The sequence below is a fragment of the Topomyia yanbarensis genome, chromosome 1 (genome assembly GCF_030247195.1).
Source record: "Topomyia yanbarensis strain Yona2022 chromosome 1, ASM3024719v1, whole genome shotgun sequence".
NCBI lineage: Eukaryota > Metazoa > Arthropoda > Insecta > Diptera > Culicidae > Topomyia > Topomyia yanbarensis.
The window spans coordinates 102677443-102694047 of NC_080670.1; the positions used below are offsets into that span (position 1 = coordinate 102677443).

General features: G+C 38.2%; 1 long non-coding RNA gene and 1 pseudogene across 1 annotated transcript; one reads left to right on the top strand and one right to left on the bottom strand.

Annotated features, from left to right (window-relative positions):
- Positions 1-14548, bottom strand: part of LOC131676340 (uncharacterized) — a 111640-nt pseudogene extending 97092 nt beyond the window's left edge.
- Positions 14549-14665: 117 nt separating this feature from the next.
- LOC131676830 (uncharacterized) lies at positions 14666-15885 on the top strand. The gene is made up of 3 exons (XR_009303253.1): positions 14666-15080; positions 15150-15271; positions 15325-15885. It is a non-coding gene; the product is annotated as an uncharacterized LOC131676830 (long non-coding RNA).
- The last annotated feature ends 720 nt before the right edge of the window (positions 15886-16605 follow it).

Below are 16605 nucleotides of genomic sequence, written 5' to 3' on the forward strand. Positions count from 1 at the left end.
AGGAGAAGATTTGCAAGCGTTCTACGTTCTGCTAATTTGATTCATTCACTTATAAGTGACACACACACACTTCTTAGTAAAACTATCTTTTTCAGATTTGATTTTTCGGACTCTGATCATCAACGATCTATTGGGGTATACATAATATCATTATCTCATTGTGATAAAGTTCGTCTATGACAAACCAAGAGAACACTAGAAATTCGGTTTGATGACCTTTTTGCAGAAATAGCAAAAGCTTCGATAGAATCAGATAAGCAAAAATTCCAATTTTTGATTTTTAAAGAGACTTATAAGAAATAAACACAATAAAAGTATTTCTGTGTATTTCAGCTATTACTATAGTGTGCTAATAGTGTAATTGAAGTGTTACAAAGATCCCCAGCCTTTTGTAATGAATCGCAAGTAAACACAACCATCTTAACAGTGTGTCGGTTTACCCTAACCAAAGGGCGTCGGTTTTACCCCAACAGCGTTCATTTTTTTATAAAAGCAATTAAAAATATTGAATTTCTCAAACTCATCTTCAATGCACCCAGTTGATCATAGGAAAGGCCGATAATAATAGGTACCGAAAAATGGGGTGATTTGAAAAGCATTTGTTCGGTTAAAACCTTAAAATCTACCAACGAAATTTTACATCCAGACGAGCATGAACGCTGCTGTCGTATGTTTTGTTTATTTTTATGACATTCGGCGCACTAACGTAAATCCAATTTTTCTTAAAATGCTCTACATAAACGTACTAATAATGTATCATTATGAAATGAATAAAAATTTGATTTCTAGGAAAAGTTGTGGTGTGTCGGTTTTACCCACAGTGTCGGTTTTTCCCACAATTCCCCTACAAATCTTATTCGCCCTTTTGCAAATTTAATATGGCAATGTATTCAGCGTTTAAAAAACGAAGGGCTATTTGAAGATCCGGTTGTGTATACAATAAATAATGCTCTCAACCCAGGCATGACGAAAAATATGCAGCAAATGGAATGGTCCAACAAATACACATACACACACGCACACACACACACACACACACATATATATATATATATATATATATATATATATATATATATATATATATATATATATATATATATATATATATATATATATATATATATATATATATATATATATATATATATATATATATATATATATATATATATATATATATATATATATATATATATATATATATATATATATAGTTCTAGATTTATAATTTTGACAGTTCTACAGTTCTATTATATAAAACTGAAAATTTTAAAACTAGAACTTGCTGTCCCCAGTAGCAGTTGTAGCGGATGTTCTATTCAGTTTAAAATTCATGTCTCACCATTCCTTCAGCATTATTGCATTCAAAGTTATTTTTCCCCAGTCTATCGGGTCTAAGTGTCTGTGCTGAAAACTTTGCATGTATTTAAAACACAGTTCTAAACGTGCTTTAAAATCAGCAACAAATAGAACGGAGTCGTATAACAGTTTTAAATTTTAAAACAAAACTGTTCGAAATTATAAAACAAAACGCTCTGCTGGGGATGTGAATGTTTCAGTTCCAGTTCTACTTTGAAACTCCTATACAAAATAAAACGCTCCTGAACATGCCCTTAGGGATTCCGGTTAATTCTTTATTTTTCAGACAGTGAAGATTACTATACATTTGCTTTGACGGTGTTTTTATTACCAAGCTCGTTGATTTTCCTTAAGAAAGGAATTAAAAGATGGAAACCGTCGGTCGCAGTAAGTCAGGAAGGGTGCCTACTCTACGTGAATAGCTTGTCAGATATTGAAACAGCGATGGGTAATTTATACGAACGTAATATATAGACAGAAGGATTTACCCCAACGACCAATACTGATCGCCGTTGGAAAGGATCATTCACATCTAATTGATTTCTTCGTATACTTCGGTGGCACGTATTATCGATTCCAAACTTTCCAAAAAGCTCTGTTTTTAATATAGAAAAGAATATAAAGTCCGGCATTTTGTTACCGTTCACTAAAATGATTCAATCGTTATCACATATAGGGTTTTCGATTGATGGCACTGACACCGCGCCAGTGTTTGCACTGGCACGATGCCAATGGAACACTCCAGTGCAAATCGAGTGCAGGCAAGAATGTGTGCGTGTAGAAGGCCGAGCTGTCATTTAACAGCTGATGTTTGTTTATTTACAAAATGAAGCACTTTAATAAGTAATTAAAATTGTTTTGCTCCAAGCGAATTTTGTGCGATAGATACGAACAGTACGGGTATAAATAATCATTAGAGACAGTGATTAAAGTAATAAATCATCATCATATCAAAATGTGTAAATATTTTGATGCGGCGCATTCAAACCGCGGGCAACCAGTGTTCAGACCCAAATATGATGATCCAAAATGTTTTGAACAATTTGAATAATTGTGATACCAGCTTATACGGGTAATTAATCAAATTCCGTACTGAACAACATGTAGAGTTAAGTCTCCTACTGCACGGTTGACTGCGGGCGCTTGAAAGGAATCCGACAAAACGGATTTCCGTAGATTATGTAATTATCGCAATGTTGCGATGGTGACCGATTAGTTTGGAACTCTCTCTCTTTGAGCGGCACTAGTGAGCACGCACGGCACATAGAATATAATGATCTATTTCAATATTCTGTTAATTGAAGGAGATGATGTTTTCAAAACAGTTTTTGAGTAGGTCAAGATCACCCCAAATACCTACGGATTATTTTTAGAATTAACACGCCAGGCAGCCCTAGTGTTTCAATTTGACAATATACATTAGTAGATCAAATGCTGCACGTCAATGAATACATAATTTTTAGATTCGTCCACTAGGTTGCGCTAAAATGCATAATAGCATACCAAAGTATATGGTAGATTATGTTCTATCTCAAAGGTCTTATAGTTTAGGTAGACGTTGTTCTCGGTAAAGTTTTTGGTGAAGAAAGGTTGTTCGATGATATGAAGGTTCATTCGGATTTCATCCGCCAGGCGGTGCTAGTGAAGTTTTTGGATTTCAGCCTGGAAAGTGTGCGTTGATGAGACAATTAAGAACATCTTTTTCGTGTGTCACATAAACAGAGATGGTGATATGTGACATGTTTATGGTTATTAGTAATTCATCTGAAAATCTTTCGATTTGGAGAGAATTTTATTTAACCTGCTAGCCTCGTTCAGACTAGAGACGTTAGTGCATAGGTTTTGCCAGCCAGCCCGCTCTGCAGATCTAAGATATTTCTTATATGCACTACGCGCTGACCTGAAAGTCCTGGAGTCATCACGCTGACGCCGGTTCCAAGCTCCTCTCATATTCTTCTTTATTCTTTCAAGCTCAGCCCTCCACCAAGAGGTTTCCTTAGTCGATCAGTACGAAGTGGACAAGCTTCTTCGTTAGATGCTACTATGAATGAGTGTCGTATCCACGACGTCATCTAAGTCGTCTAATAGAAAATATCCATGAAATTTACTCGCCAAGTTTTCCAAAAAGAGGTCCCATTGAAGGTTACATAAAAACGATCGAAAAATATATATTTATGATCGGATAGAGACGGTTCAGTTTCCTTTGGAACATGCCAATTTCCCAGCTCATGCGATATTCTATCAGAGCAAAGCGTTATATCTAACACCTCCTCCCTCCCAGTCTTCGCAAATGTTGATCCCACACTCAGAATATGGAGATTTGTACTACTTATGTACTCCATCAGCTCAGAGCCTCTCAGATTGATGTCTGAGCTGCCCCAAATGATGTGATGAGTATTGAGTATTAGCATCACTGCCGATAATGAGCGGAAGCCCATTTCTGCTACAATATGATACAACATCTTTGAAATCATCAGAAGGAGATGACTCGTTATGCGGTAGATATGCTGAACAATATTTATATATATATATATATATATATATATATATATATATATATATATATATATATATATATATATATATATATATATATATATATATATATATATATATATATATATACATATATATATATATATATATATATATATATATATATATATATATATATATATATATATATATATATATATATATATATATATATATATATATATATATATATATATATATATATATATATATATATATATATATATATATATATATATATATATATATATATATATATATATATATATATATATATATTTCTGACCCCCTTAAAAGCATCTTGATAAGCTTTCTCGCAATAAAAACATTCTTGATGCAGTTCACTGCGAAATGGGGCTTCCTTTTGAACGATTGTATCCTTCGACGGGTAATTCATCGAACGAGGTTAAGGATTCAATCACTGTTATAAAGTGGAATGGCAGGTACATTATCCCGAAAATCGATTCCTTTAAAATCTTAGTAAATAACTTGAAATGCGATGCATTTGCACTATGCGAGACATGGCTTACTTCAGAAATAGACCTACACTTTCACGATTTTAACATTATTAGCTTGAATCGAGAAGACTCTTACGGAGGAGTACTTTTGGGGATCAAAAAGTGCTATTATTTCAATCGAATCGACCTCCCCTCGACAACAGGCATTAAAGTTGTCGCTTGCCAAACCAGAATTAAAGGCAAAGACCTTTGCATTGCTTCCACCTACATCCCCCCTAGAGCCTCAGTTAACCACCGACGGCTTTGCGATATTGCGGAACTCCTCCCCGCACCGAGGCTAGTTTTAGGTGACTTCAAGTCCCACGGTACGGCATGGGGTTGCCTTCATGACGATAATCGATCTACCCTACTCCATGAGCTTTGCGACAACTTCAGTATGACCATTTTGAATACGGGTGAAATGGCACGGATTCCTACCCCTCCAGCGCGTCCGAGCGACCTTGTCCCTCTGGTCGACATCGCTGCGGTTAGATTGCATATGGAAGGTAGTCTCTGATCCCCAAGGCACCAACCATCTGCCAATCGTAATTAATTTTGCCAGCGGTTCAGGGCTACCGAATACAATCAATGTTTCGTATGACCTCACACGAAATATTGATTGGAAGAGCTACGCGTCCGCGATATCCGACAAAATCGAGTGCACTCAAGAGCTTCCTCCGGAGGAAGAGTGCGGGTTCCTGACTGGCTTGATTCTCGATACCGCGATTCAAGCTCAGACTAAACGCGTACCAGACGCGAATTCACGTGGGCGTCCATGGTGGGACAAAGAGTGCTCAGACGGGTACGCGGAGAAGGCCGCTGCGTATAAGACCTTCCGGGACGACAGACTGCCAGCTAGCTACCGACAGCAGAGGAATAACCGCTGTCAATTCTGTCGAACTCAGCCACAAAAAACATGACGACAGTAGCGCACCTGGTTTGGATATCCCAACTACCTTCGAAACCGTTAGAGATTTTACACAAGTTGAATGCTGAAGATGGACGTCTGTTCTCTGTGACTGGAGGCAAGTGAAGGTCATCGCCATTAAAAAAAACCAGGAACACCAGCCTCCGACCCCAACTCGAATAGACCGATTGCGATGCTGTCCTGTATCCGAAAGTTGTTCGAGAAAAATGATCTTGTTTCGCCTCGACAATTGGGTCGAAGCAAATGGCTTACTGTCAGATTCACAATTTGGTTTCCGCAAAGGCAGAGGGACGAACGATTGTCTTGCGGTGCTCTCAACAGAAATGCAAATGGTTTATGCTAGCAAAGAGCAGATGGCATCAGTTTTCCTAGATATAAAGGGGGCTTTTGATTCAGTTTCTATCAAAATTCTTTCTGAGAAGCTGCACGTGCACCAGCATGGTCTTTCACCGACTCTACAACTTTTTGCTAAACTTGCTGCACAGAGAACAGACATCCATGATCGAACAAAAATATTTAAAAAATGTGTGTAAACATTTGAATTAATATACGATAAACACTAGCGCCGCCATACCAACCTATCCGAACTATCCGTCAAATCCATTCCGAGACCGGTTCGAAATCCTGAATGGATTCAGTATGGAATCTTGCTCAAAGAAAACAACCGATTCCGACTCTACCGGTTGATGCATTTGAGCTGGAATTCATGCTGGAAGTCCGCACCGGTTCCGGACTAGTTTGACTGGGTAGAGGAATAACCGCTGTCAATTCTGTCGAACTCAGCCACAAAAAACATGACGACAGTAGCGCACCTGGTTTGGATATCCCAACTACCTTCGAAACCGTTAGAGATTTTACACAAGTTGAATGCTGAAGATGGACGTCTGTTCTCTGTGCTTGCTGTCTGAAAAACACTTGCATTTTTCGCATGGTGATTTGCCGACATTACGAATTAGCTACATGGGTCTTCCCCAGGGCTCATGTCCAAGCCCCCTTCTCTACAACTTTTACGTGAATAACATTGATGAATGTCTTGTCAATTCCTGCACGCTAAGTCAGCTTGCAGATGACGGTGTGGTCTCTATTACAGCACCCAAAGCCGTCAATCTGCAAGGACCATTGCAAGATACCTTGGACAATTTGACTGCTTGGGCCCTCCAGCTTGGTATCGAACTCTCCACTGAGAAAACTGAGCTAGTCGTATTTTCAAGGAAGCGTGAACCAGCGCAACTACAGCTTCACTTAATGGGTCAAACTATTTCTCAGGTTTCCATTTTCGAATATCTCGGGGTCTGGTTCGACTCTAAAGAAACCTGGGGATGTCACATTAGGTATCTGAAACAGAAGTGCCAACAAAGGATCAACTTTATCCGTACAATAACCGGAACATGGTGGGGTGCCCACCCAGGAGACCTGATCAGGTTGTACCAAACAACGATATTGTCGGTGATGAAGTACGGGAGTTTCCGTTTCCGCTCCGCTGCGAACATACATTTCATCAAACTAGAGCGAATCCGATGTTTTACACCGACGGGTCAAGCCTCGACGGCTCCACTGGCTTCGATATATTCAATCAAAACCACGCCGCCTCATTCAAACTCAATGATCCTGCCTCAGTTTACGTCGCAGAACTTGCTGCTATTCAGTATACCCTTGGGATCATTGATACTTTGCCCACTGATCATTACTTTATTGTCTCGGATAGCCTCAGCTCAATCGAAGCTCTCCCTTCAATGAAACCTAGAAAGCACATTTCATATTTTCTAAGGAAAGTCTGGACGTGCTTTGTCTGTAAGATCGTACATGATTACCTTAATTTGGGTTCCCTCGCATTGCTTCATTTCAAGTAATGAAGAAGCGGACTCTTTAGCTAAGGCGGGTGCTTTGAATGGTGACATATTTTAAAGACCAATTTGCTTCAGAGAATTTTTCAGTATTACTCATCAGAGAACTCTCGAAAGTTGGCAAGCTTCATGGAGCAATGGTGAACTGGGAAGGTGGCTACATTCAATAATCCCTAAGGTATCGACGAAGCCTTGGTTCAAGGGGATGGATGTGGGTCGGGATTTCATTCGCGTGATGTCTTGGCTCATGTCCAATCACTACACGCTGAACGCTCATCTCCGACGTATTGGGCACGCGGATGGCGGTATCTGCGCTTTTGGCAACGGTTATCACGAGATCGAACATATTGTCTGGGCATGTGCCGAGTACTGTTCTGCCAGATCTCAACTATTCGATTCCCTTCGGGCCCGAGGAAGATCACCCGGTTCGAGATGTACTGGCGCGATCTCCCCTATATGTCCCTCATATACACCTTCTTCAAAACCATCGATATCTAGATTTAACTGCCCCTATCATTTTTTTTCTTATCATTCTCAGAAGTGCCCTCTTTCGCCTACCGTACCCCAACGATGGTTTTATGCGACTCCAACACGAGACAATAGATCTGTCGAATGACCCAACAACCCGAGACCTACAGTACAACATCACACGCGCAATGCGGTGTGTTGCCGATCCGTATCTGAGCCGTACTACGTAATCGTCTGGAGGACCCCTGCCGGCTCGAGGAAGACCGCCCGACGTCCCAATACATGATGCATCCGTCCGAATCTGTAATCCTTGTCGTTGATTCCCGATGCCAGAAACTGAAAGTTTATATCTCCCCCTCCTTGTCCATCCTCTCTCCCATGTCTTGAATACACAGATGTAGAACTTCACCCCCCCCCCTTCTTCCCCTTGAATATCTTCCCAAAACTTATGTGTCCCCCTATCTTATAGTTATAGTTGATCAATATTTAATCTTGTTAAGAAATACCCAACAGTACCACTACTTAAAAATAGCCCTAATTAATCCCCCTAATCTTAATAAAATTGAACCACTCCCTCTTGTTATTTCTAGTTAATAAGCTTGTAAAATGTTCCGCTTACTTAATAATTAATTGCTCCAACAATCTCCCTTCTAAAAATCATAAGGTGCATTACTATATAAAGAACATACGAAATGACCCATCTGCCTAATCTTACGAATATTATATTATCCCCTCTTGTATATGTATAAGCTAGCTGTAGTTTTTTTAGTTTCATTATATAAAAACAAAATAATATTGAAATGTGTAACCCCCTAGTTTAAAGGAATTCAAAATGTAAAGCAATGAAAAAATGGCACCTTTAAGCTAACGCAAACGTGCCTTACGATTTGAATAAAAAAACTCATTTGATGACAATCAGTTTTGGTGGTCAAATTTTGTTTAAAGTGATTTTAAGTTTAAAACTAATATAAAATTGAAGCTAATTTTAAATTTCTCAATAAGTTAAAAACAATTTCGGAAGGGGTCCGGTCCCCCAAGACCCTTTCCCTGGATCCGCCACTGAAACACGGTTCTTGGACCAATGCTATGGAAGCTTTACCTTCCTGCATGAGTCGAGATAAATTCATAGTTGCTGTACGTTTATGCTGGAGATTGATTTGTGTAATTCTAATTCTTGTTGATTAGAGAACTGTACCACAGAGAACAGACGTCCATGTTCAGTATTCAACTTGTGTAAAATCTCTAACGGTTTCGAAGGTAGTTGGGATATCCAAACCAGGTGCGCTACTGTCGTCATGTTTTTTTTGTGGCTGAGTTCGACAGAATTGACAGCGGTTATTCCTCTACCCAGTCAAACTAGTCCGGAACCGGTGCGGACTTCCAGCATGAATTCCTGCTCAAATACTGAATCCATTCAGGATTTCGAACCAGTCTCGGAATGGATTTGACGGATAGTTCGGATAGGTTGGCATGGCGGCGCTAGTGTTTATCGTATATTAATTCAAATGTTTACACACATTTTTTTAAATATTTTTGCTCGATCATGGATGTCTGTTCTCTGTGACTGTACATTTCATTTCCAACATGAATTGCACAACAACTAGAGGACACCAAGCAAGTTGGGATGTTAACGCATATAGTCAGCACAATTATCGGCCCCTTAACGCTTCTAGCAGCCACTTTGATCGTGATATTTTAGGAGTATAATATATACCATGTCAAACAAATAGTGACGGAGTAACATTTCTTCATCTTACGCGATCTACGTTCTTGTCAAATGAAGGTTGATTAACTGCAATTTCAGCCGGTCTTGATCAATCACGAAATTGTAACCAGGGGTAGTCACACAAGTTCAAATTCGAAGGACGTGCTTTTGTCTAAAGTCGATCACCTCAGCATGCCGAATTCGCTAGCATATTCTATTCTGCTATCAGTACAGTGTAATTTGTAAAAAGGACTTGGAAGACTTCTTCTAGTGTGCTTTAAACTTGATAATCACCCTTATTCTTGTTTAAGATGAATGCGAGAATCGATTGAAAGCGATTCGAACGAATAGTATGCCAATTTGATTTTGCGGTCGTTAAAGGGAATACAAACCTCTTTTGAACGAATCTCGCATTCGCCGTAAACAAGAATAAGGGTGAATGTTACTTGGAGGGCCTTTTGGTCACGGATTTCGGGCAAAAGTATGTATTTTGCATCAAATTGTTATTGTATGCTTTCTTCTAAGTCTATTCACGATTAACTATAAAAAAAAATCTCTGTAAAAATATAACATGAGCCAAAAAAATAAACTAACAGTTTTATTCGTTACTACTGCCTGAATTGGTCGGCGTTAAGTTAGACCGGACTAAGTCGCAAAACATAAAAAAGAAGATAATATGACTGGATAAAGACATCAGCTATATTCCACCTTCGCCATATTTGAAATACGTAACAAGCAAGAATAATGAAAAAATTTGTTTCCAATTATAACGTAAAGTATGCTGCGATTCAAACTTTAAACACGTTTTTATGAAATCGATACATTGTTACTTATTCCGGTCTGACTTAACACCGACCAATTGTACTATTACACTAAATGGAGTATACTCCTCAATATAGTTTCTGCATGCTACAATTATCCATTTCACAACAGAATGACTAGGTAGGGGTTCTACGCTATGCTATTAAAACAGGACTACCAACACCTTGTTGGCACAGCGAAAAATGGGCGGCCGCAGTGAATCGCGCAACTGTTTAACTCTTAAGCAACGATCCTGAACAGTCCACAGGGTAGGCACAACATATTGTTGACGTTGTCGCATGTGAATAGTTGGAATAAAATATCCTGGATCCAGTAATTATATAATGCGGCGTGGCCCATGTTGCCTCGGCTGTGGACAGCTTAAAATGCATGATAATTAATTTTCTGGAGTCTACATCTTTCGGGATGGATATGATGTCAACTTCTTGTTGGGGCCAGGCACGTAGCCAGAGGGGGGGCTAGGGGGCTAAAGCCCCTCCCGAAATTTTTCAAAAATAAATTTAAAAAACCGGCGACTTTTGACAAAATTTGTTGCTCATTTGGTTTGAACAAATTATTGAGAAAAAGTTGAAGGAGGCTATTTCTAACCACCGAAGGCAATGGTCATGAAATTCAGTGTGCTTTATGCTTTTGCTCGAGCCAGTGCGAAGCGAACGACAAAAACAGTAACTTTTATATTGTGTGCCTTGTCTGAAGAATACAAGAAACTATTACTTTAATTGTAGCTGTAGTAATCTTTCGAGATTAGTGAGTAACAGAAGCAAGAATTGGTGCTCCAGCCAAATACGGTGATTATAAAATTATTGATGATTCGCATAGGACAGAGCATTCATAATGTCGAATGTTTCCTGAAGGTGTAAATGGAGACTAGACTTTCGGAAGCCGCCTTTATCGAGTTCTACCATGGCAGGCATTTAGCGCTCAACAAATTAGCCCAGACGAAACCATTCATTTTGCATAACTTAAAGCACAAGGTTATGTGTGACAATACTATAATTAAAATCCTCCTGTATATGGACGATGAGAAAATGAATGTTCCGCTACAAGATCAGATACCGCTTACTCGCAGATTAATGTCACATTTGGGAGAAATGGAATCTAATTGGAAAGGCAATTATTGAGGGCGAGAAGCAAGGAAGATATTCGCGAACATAAAGGCAGCAACTACGATGAAGACATGGAAATGTACAATAGCGAGATAGAAATGAACAACCCCCCCCCCCCCCCCAAGAGATATTTGGTGAGGAAAAAAATATTTCCTCGCCTCGTAAACAGGTTTCCACATGCAATGGCTAAGCGCTTACGCGAGATCTGTAGGACAACCATTTAAACTCGTTATATTATTTTTATTGTTTACATAAGGAAATATATAAAAGACGGGTCGTGGGTCTTTGTTATTTTTAAATGATAAGTTTTTGAATAGCACACAATTTTGAATTTCTGTATTAGGTTAGTGCACACTGTACACTCTGTTCTCTGTACTGTGCTACACAAAAAGTATTTCAATTTGTCTGAGAACGATTGAGCCGAGAAGAAAATTTTTGTTTCGCGTCATTTTAACGCAATACCATTTTTATTGACGCTTCATTTCATTGTTACGAGGAATTCGTTCCGCACTAATACACTGTTGATCCGTAAATCCGTGATATCTGCAACAAACGTGTAAAAGAAAATTCTTTTAAAAGTGGACCGGGCAAAAACAATAGGCAATCACGAAGAGGGACTAAAATGTTGTGACTGATTGAATCTATAAGCCAATAAGTTGGGATAAGAGTTTCGATTTCATGTCTTCAGTATGTGACAGTCTTTCGTTCCGTTTTTGCTCGTCATGGAATAAAATGAGAGAGATAATCTTAAATAAGAGAGAAAAGAGAGGAAAAAATCAACCAATCGAAATCGACTCAAGATCACTCTTCTATCTTTACTATACACTCAACACGAGTTCTTTCCGAATTGCGCTCTGATCTTCTCATTTCGTCTTCGTTGCGTTAGGTGCAACAACTTGAAACATTTTTCCCAAATAGTGGTAAAACAAACATGTAATCAGACAAACATTACAACTTTCTTCAAGAAATCATACATCATCTCTTCCAATCTTGATGATGATTGAAAAAAATCAAGAGCTAATTATTTTTATTCATAAACCAACCTATTACTGATCAGATTAGTGTTCTCATATTTGTTTAATGAATTGACAAAAAGTTTTGCAAAAGTTTCACAGGAAACGGATAATTTGCTGTAATTTAAAAACAGACAACTCTAAAAGAAAGCCTCTTCGGCAAATTAGATGCAAGGGCGATGTGTTCTCTTCCATGTGTCGGAAGCAAGTGATGCTGAAATTATTATCTATGTTTATAGTTTCTAGTTATTTTGATGGTGTCATCAATGTTATATTTACCAAATTTTACGTAAATTAGAAGCATTGACTAATCATTGCTAAGTAATTTTCTTTCGATTAGTGAATAAATTCTGAGCAGTTTCGCTCAGTAGATTAAATTCTGGGTAGTTTGCATTAGTAGATTGAATCATTGAAATATATATTTGACATTGTCCAAAAACCCACGAATTCCGAAATAAAACCTTCAAATGCTCAAATAAATAATTTTTACTTAATCTAGGTAATCTTCTCAAGTTACACCGGCTTTGCAAGATTGTTAAAAGTCAATAGAGCTAAGGTATTCTTGCTTTGTAATGAAATCAGTAGTTTTTTGTACTCATTTTACATTTTGACTTTTACTATAGTTTCAGGGATCTAGGAAAATCAGTCTACGATATTTTTAATTCGTAAGTGCAATGATATAAAAAGTACCTAAAAAGAATCTACTTAAATAGATAAAAAGATAGTTATTCTAAGTTGCCTGATAATATTGTCGAAGATAGTCTTTGACCCATTCCCCATGAGAGTCAACTGAAAAAACATGTGTTTTTCTCAGGATTGTTTTGATTACGACATGATCAATATCATTTAAAATTTCATAAAGTCGAGTTAACGCAAACTTCGGATAAAGTCACAGAACTAGTAATAGTAGAAAGACGCCTGATCATGAAAATAGGAGTTGAACCTATTTTCTGCATCTACAAATCGCCTGCCTTATTAGACGATTAGAAGCAAATTTCGACATTGGTTTCGTTCTCCTGATTAGCAAATGCGTGTAAAGTTTCGTGAGACGGGGTTTTGGATATTTTTTACTCATTCCAATTTGGCGTCTTCTACAAATTGTAAAGGTGTAGCGAATGTGTAGCATTTTCAAGCAGCGTAGCATGCAGCGTAGCATTTTCAAGCAGCCCTAAATACTTTGAACTCTTGAATATTCATTTTTGTAACTAGAGAAATTTCTAACTTGTAAATTAAAAATAATCAAATTGAATTCGTCGATGCACTAAAGCCTTTCTTGTAACAGGCAACATATTATTAGGGTTTTTTAGTGTCTATTGTCTTAGTTTTGGAATTGTTTTCACTAAGAACTTTTCATAATTACGTTCAGTTTCCAGTGATTATTTCAAGTCATCAGAATTAATACATTTATGCAATAATTTTTAAGCCCCTCCCGAAACAAAATCCTGGCTACGGGCCTGCTTGCTTGGACAAACTATTGCGCACGTATGTAATAGACGTTTCTTCCGACTTGCTTCATCGGGAAAGCAACATCAAGTTCAACCGACTAACACAACGGAACTGTGCGTTGTGCGGATAAATGTTGTGCAGATCTCAGTAGCTTTATTTACCCTTCGGTTTGGGTTAATTGTGGTTCATGGTATAAGGCGGTTGATTATTCAATTTGAGAAAATGATTCGACACTCCCTCCAAGCCGGTACCATGTTAATTCGAGCAATCTGAGTGCAGGGAGATTTGTATATAAAAACACTGATTTCTAGATAAATTTTCATTTATAGATCATTTACCTTAAAAAGAGCATCCACAATATCGCAGTTCCAGATTCAATTCACACATTTTTGGAACTGTCGGAAGAGGCAAATGTCGCTAACAATACTATCTGCTATTCCTTTGACGCCAAAATCAGCAGCCATTTACTGTCCGAGCGCAAAAGGGGTTGCATTAATTATAATGCAACGTAACAATTTTGTAACTGAGAAAAGAATATTCAATATTAAGATTATATCACGAAATTATCATTGAATTTCATAACTTACAATTTTCGTTCGACGTTCAAGCTTCCATTTTGGATTTAGGTTTTAACGTTTGTGTTCTACGCAAAACTTATTAGTATTGGTTAATGCACTGGCTCCACCGACAATTTTTTCGGTGCCAAATCTCTGCCCCGAAATTGCACTGGAATTGCACTTTTTTATTGCAGTTCCAATCAATGAAACATGGTGTCGGTGTTTTGACAACACTTCTGCAAGAAAAGTGCAATTTCAGTGCAGAAAACTACACCAGTTTCTTCAATCGAAAACTCTAATATAGAGTTTTCGATTGAAGGAACTGGTGTTGTTTTCTGCACTGAAATTGCACTTTTCTTGCAGAAGTGTTTTCAAAACACCGACACCATGTTCCATTGATTGGAACTGCAATAAAAAAGTGCAATTCCAGTGCAATTTCGGGGCAGAGATTTGGCACCGAAAAATTTGTCGGTGGAGCCTAATAGGGTTTTCGATTGATGGCACTGTCACCGCGCCAGTGTTTTGCACTGGCACGGTGCCAATGGAACATACCATTGGCAAATCGAGTGTGCGCTTGAATGTGTGCGTGTAGTTAAACAAGCTGTCATTGATCAGCAGATGCTTTACTGTTTACACTTTCTCGGACTGTTTAGTGTAGAATGTTAATTTTAAGGATTTTTTTAAACAAATTTTGTCAGTTGCTAGAAGGAAATGGATTTTCTCCGCATTACAGCGACCGCTTATCTGCCAGAGTCAGTAAGGGGATCATTGCGGCCACGACACTTGACATTGTAGAGGTATGTATTATTAGTCCTGCTGCTGGATGATAATGACAATAAAATTCTGTGTCGTTTTCATTTTTACAGAATCTTTCGCTGCGCGTTTGGCCAATGAGCGCCAAGGAGGTAAATCCCCTTTACAATTTTGCCGATATATATATTTGATGCCGTTTCTGACCTAAATTGATTGGCTAATCAAGGAACTTTAGGTAGGTGAAAATGCTATCAATACTGTAGTATTGTAACCATCTCCATCCTGCAGGCAAACGGCCGCCTAGATTCTAATATACTTGATAGTTGAGCTATGATCCTGTTCCCTTCGTACGTTGGTTGTGGTGCTACTGCTGGTGTAGTCAAGAGAAACACAACAACAAGACTTAATTTCGCACATAAAACAGGATAAAATAAGCAGACTCTTATCGTGTGTGCGGATGCACCGACCATTGCCAGGGAGATGTCCGAGTAGAACTCTACGTAAATAATCTGCAAGCATTTGGGCGTTTAATAATTTTAGATTACCTCTCTATTTCTTTCCATCGTTCTTAAACACCAACGGATACGAACAGCAGCTCCATGACACGTCAACAGCCGTCGCTGACATTTGAAGGTAGCCGTTGCTTGTCATATGTAGAACGATGCGCGAATTATTCTGTGTCCGTAAATAGTAGAAGTGCGAATCGAACTTTTTGAAACCTAAACTCTGTTGCTGGAATTGACACAATCCGCGAATTCGGCAGATGAAACGGTAACGCTCAACCAAACCGTTGAGAATGTCCTGGAGAAGAAATGCATGTTGATTGTTCTATTGAATTTTAAAAGTGAATTAAACACTGAATTATACTAAATTAAAATGTGCATTATTAAAGAACCCTCCGGAAGTTGCGGTTGTGGCCCAGTGAACGAGCAGCCGCTGGTGCCCTAAGACGATTTCGCTAGTTTTTCAAAGCAGCGTGCACTCAATGCATTAGACCGACTGCCGAAAGGTTAAGTATACAATTCCAGGTGATATACTTGGGAGGAGTCGCGTAGCTACTCGGCCGGTGATTTTTCCAGAAGTTTATCCAGACTACGTTGCTGTTTTGTCCACTTCTGTGGAATAATAATAATTTCTATTCTTTCTCTTCTTGGAGCTTCATTTCAATGTGGTATATTCCAGGAAGTCTTAAAAATTTCTTGCTAGTTTAACAATCCGGCTCTATAGGTGTCAGTAACATTTTGGTTAAACATGTGTTAGGAATAGTAAAATATTTCACCTTTTTGACTACTCTCTAGCGATTTAGTGGAATGATGCAAATAACATTTACAAAAATAGTATTTCGGTTTAATTCCACTATAAAAACAAAATAAATCTGAATACCTAAGTTACATTTATAAGCAAACACCAGATTCCTACCACAAATTTCATATTTTCTACAAAAAAAAATTAAAAATTCTAGGTAAACTTTTTGGGAATGAAATGTAACACCACATTTCCTGATCGTCCTTTATTTCGTAGGATTGTGTGCTCTTTACATGTCATCAAATGTTTTTGTTCCGATATGAC